This window comes from Odontesthes bonariensis, chromosome 24 (genome assembly GCF_027942865.1).
Source record: "Odontesthes bonariensis isolate fOdoBon6 chromosome 24, fOdoBon6.hap1, whole genome shotgun sequence".
In the NCBI taxonomy this organism is placed as follows: domain Eukaryota; kingdom Metazoa; phylum Chordata; class Actinopteri; order Atheriniformes; family Atherinopsidae; genus Odontesthes; species Odontesthes bonariensis.
In genome coordinates this window covers 20,925,627-20,930,449 of record NC_134529.1, presented here as the reverse complement: position 1 = coordinate 20,930,449, position 4,823 = coordinate 20,925,627, and the positions used below count along the sequence as shown (strand labels likewise).

Here is a 4,823-nt window from a genome sequence, read left to right as displayed (position 1 = left end):
TGGCCCAATACTTAGCCGTGTTGGTTATTAGATATTGGTTCCTCAAGTCAGAACCCAACTAACAATTTCCTCAGGTTTCAGTTATATGCTCCATCCATCCATTTTCTATAAAATGTAACGTGTTAACCCGCAGCAGGTGGTTGCCTGCTTTGCCCTTTAATATAGGTATCAATATTCTTCTCAAACACTATAGGCACAAAAGCAAATAAATGTACATATTTAAAAAAAAAAATGGTTGACTATTTGTAGGAAAGAACCTCGTACTTTTGTTTTTGTTGAAAATGGCACATTTAATAATGAGTCGATAAAAAGAAGTTCACCTGAGATGGATGTGCCAACTCTGCAAGCAGAAAGAAAACATGAACACAGCTGTGTCCCTTCCTCCTCAGGAGATGATGCCAGCTGACCCACTACCAGGTACGTGTAGAGCACAGCTGTATGTCCTACTTCTCCTTCAACTGTCGAAAACAGTTAAGATGGAGTGGCCCCATCGTGGCCCCATCGTGGCACCCGCTCCGAAAACATGTCGTTTGGTTACAGCTGTCCCTAGGTGAACCTCGCTGGCACTTGTTATGATAATGAGGTCTATTTCATAACACTGGCTGCCTGTGGTGGATAAGTAAAGGGTTGGCTGAGGGAGTGTGAGTACAGGGGGGTGAACTGGAGATTGAAGGCAAATGCAAAAAAATGGGGGATGTGGGTCGCCTCAGGAATCTTCCAAGCATAAAGATGAAAGCACAGGGTCCAACATCGCTCCAGCAAATCAATCAACAAATCAACAGACAGTGTTTGCAGGGGGCACAGCTGGCCTTCCAGTTCTCTAAATTCACAGGAAGATGTCCCACATACAGCTGCATGTGTGACTGTGAACAGATTTGTATGTCATTGTGACTGTTTATGTACACAGACCAATCACTTATTGCAGGACAAACACGTACTAAAACCAGATTTCTCCTAAAGACATTTGGATAAATGAAACTGAATATAAGGTGAAGCCTCATAGCAGGGTGATTTGTGAGGTGAAGCTGATCTTTATATGGCTTAAAGTTAAAGATGATACACTCTTTTTAACATAACACAAGCAAGATAAGTGTATCACTTCTGTTTGGCACAATATTAACATACAAAAAAAAAAACAGGCAAGAGATTTCACTTTCATTATGGGCTCATATGGGGTGTGGCTTGCTCACCTTCATTACGAGGAAAGGCAAAATGATGCTAATATTTAGGGATGCTGCATCGATTGCTGGCAACAAACTGAAAGTCATCGGTTTTCAGATTTTCGGTTTGACCAGCCATGACCAGTGTGATGTCTCAGACTGAGGTTCTGAAACTTACAGCAACAAGTTGTGGATAAAAAGAGATGTAATTGATTGATTTTATCAGTCAGCACAACAGGAGCCCACTAAATCCCACTGTGCAGGGTTAACATAAGAGGGTCTTACCTAAGGACCCCTAATGGAGGTAGTACCTATCATACAGGTGGATCAGGATATGAACCCCAGTCACTCCTTTGGAAGGCTTCAAAATCCAGTATCCAAGATACTGCAATATTGACATATTCTACCAGGAGTGGGGTTTGAACCCACGTGGGCTTTCACCCATTGGATCTTAAGTCCAACGCCTTAACCACTCGGCCATCCTGGTTAAGTGTCAAATATACCTGTGTTTAAGAATATCCACAAAATAATGTAGAAACGAAAATAGTCACTGGTAATAGCAATGAAGAATGTTATCATGGAATCAAGGCATGACACAGCAATGCTTGTGTTAGTATGGCCTTCAAGGATGTGTCCCCAAAAGAAAACATCTTCTGCATCCGCAACCAAAAAATTCAACATCAGACGTTTGCAAATAAACATCTCAACAAGCCTGCTAAATTTTGTGGAGAGGTAAAAAAAAAACCTGTGGACTGAGAAAGGTACAACAGAACTTTTTTACCACAATAACCAAAACCACTCCCGGGTTGGATCAGTCAGGCTTGTGTTGCATTCAGGAGCAAAAGGAACGTTTCAGGTACAGAAAACAATTAATTTGATTGTATCGTATTCTGGAAGTATCCGTCACACATTCAGTTCAAAAGTTGAAGATTTAACGACAGGGCCAGGACTTTAAACATCTCACAATCGACAATTGAGCAGGAGCTGAAGATTTATGTCATGGTCCCCACAGTCCCCCCGACCTAAAGATAATCAAAACATCGGAGAATGTACATGAAAAATGGCCCAAAAAAATCTAATTCAAGTAGAAACCTTTCGCCGGAGGAATGTGGTCCTCTACAGAAATTCAGAATACACTGAAGGAAGAGACAAACATGTGTTGGGAGAGACGATTGATGTAACATAATGTGGCTCTGCTGCGGCTCTCTGGCTATGGAAAACCAAAACAGCTCTGAGAGCCATCTTACATCAGGCTCTAGCAACAGCCCTAAACCAGCCCTTGTCCTCCTTGATCTCACTGCAGCCTTTGACACTGTGGACCATAATATCCTCCTCCACCGTCTTCATGAGGAGGTCGGTCTCTGTGACACGGTTCTGGACTGGTTTAAATCCTTCCTCTCCAATAGGCTGGAATGTGTTAGTCTTGGCAACGCCAAGTCCCAGACTTTCTGTGTCTCCTGTGGTGTCCCACAAGGGTCAGTTCTAGGGCCCCTGCTATTTTCCCTTTACATGCTGCCTTTAGGTCAAATCATTAATCGGCACAACATCTCCTTCCATTGTTATGCTGACGACATACAACTTTACATTAGAACTGGAGCATCATCATCACCATCTTCACTCTCTGCCCTCACTACCTGCCTGGAGGAGATAAGGACGTGGATGAATCAGAACTTTCTTCAGTTAAACTGTTCCAAAACTGAGGCCATACTGATTGGCACCCCTCACCAGGTTCAAACTTCAACTCTGACGACTATTTCTTTTTCTGGACAAGACATCTCCCTCTCCACCCCTGTTACAAATCTTGGAGTAAGAATGGACTCTCAACTTACATTTGAAAATCACATTAAGCATCTGTTTAAAACCTGCTTCTTTCATCTTCGTAATATCTCCAAAATTCGTCCATCTCTCTCTTTCTCTGATGCCGAGACTCTCGTCCATGCCTTTGTGTCCTCCAGGCTCGATTACTGCAACTCTCTGTTTGTTGGAATCCACAGAAAACACCTTCAGAAGCTTCAATACATTCAGAACGGTGCAGCCAGGGTTCTATTGAGAGCTCGTAAATCTGACCATATTACACCTATTCTCCATGATCTGCACTGGCTTCCTGTCACTTACAGAATTCAGTACAAAATTGCTCTCATCACCCATCAATGCTTAAACGGAACCTCACCAGATTATCTGAAGGACCTTCTCATTCCACATTCATCCACCAGATGTCTACGATCACAAGACTGCAACCTCCTCCACCTTCCTCGATCCAGATTAAGGACCAACGGTGATCGGGCTTTCTCTGTGGCTGCCCCCCGTCTCTGGAACTCTCTCCCGGTCTATCTGAGAGCTCCGCAACCACTGGGCGACTTCAAAAGAGGCTTAAAGACTTTTCTTTTTAAGCAAGCCTATTCTGCCGCCACATGATTTTTATGATGTTGATTTTATCCCTGATTTTAGTTGTACTTTGTAGCACTTTGAGATTTTTGCTAATGAAAAGTGCGTTACAAATTTGATTTATTATTATTATTATTATTAAACCAACACTGGGATCGTTTAGGTCAAACGGGAGTAAAGAGGTCCAAACTATTATTGCATACTAGTCTAGTTCTCTGGTTGCTTGTAAATTCTTCAACTCAAACGACCACTTATACTCTCAAGTTGTAATGAAAAGAGATACAAAAGCCTCTATAAGTTTCCATACCTTCCTGTGAACCAAAAGTGGTGTATAATTTTCAGTTCCCTTTCCTCAAAATGAGCTATTACCTCTGCAGAAACTCAAAAAAGACCCAGAAAATGAGGCTGAACCGTGGACGCTCAAACTTTCCCCTTCAAATACTTTACTTCTTTTCAAGGGCTCGGCCTGAAATCTGGAGCGATACATATCTCCCCTGCTGGAGACGCTGCTGCTCACTATCAGCACCCTTTCATCGAGCAACAGGCACCGGAGATCAGCCCTGTGTGCTCCAGCTTCCACTAGCTTTGCACGTATCTCCCCTTCCCTTTCTCAAGGTCAGATTAGCGTTGAGGGGCAGAGCATCGGCCGCGCGTGTGCGAAGGCATGAGCACAGCATAAAATCGGGGTTTTTCAGAGAGCAACTCCATTTGCTTGTATATGCATCCTGAGTAATTGCGTAAAAAGGCTGTTGATATGTGCAGAGAGCACTTTTAATTAGGTCTTGTTCGCACTCTCAGCAACAAGCTCCGGAGCACTTTAGGTACATTACGAAGCAATTTTTTTGTTGATTGGGAAATTAACGACCTCCTCTCCAAATTAGGAAGGCCACTGATGATGCTGCAGGTGCTGATGGGAGTTAATTTTTCCTCCCAGCATCCTGAATGGGATGTGTAATGTTCAAGTTGGAAAAAGTCCAAATGTGGAAGAGGGATTAGTATCTGAGACAGCCTGCCTGTTGATGTAAAGAGGCCCTGACTGCTCCCCCTGTCTCATTCGCTGCTGATGCATTTTCTGGCACTCGCACAGAACTGTGCACAAGCGTGCTGACTTTGACAAAACATAGGCTACGTTCGTCCACAAGAGTGCATCCTTCTCGCCATTTCGTTGTCTGTGTCAGTCTCATGTAAAACAGATGCAGGCGCAGAGGAGGTCAGGCCTGTGGGAACACCTGCATGCCTCCTTGTTGTCACTTGGGAAATAAGATGTGCTTAGATTTG

General features: G+C 43.4%; 1 non-coding gene across 1 annotated transcript; it reads right to left on the bottom strand.

Moving 5' to 3' along the window:
- Positions 1-1,564: 1,564 nt before the first annotated feature.
- Positions 1,565-1,647, bottom strand: trnal-uaa (transfer RNA leucine (anticodon UAA)). The gene has a single exon. It is a non-coding gene; the product is annotated as a tRNA-Leu (tRNA).
- Positions 1,648-4,823: the final 3,176 nt, after the last annotated feature.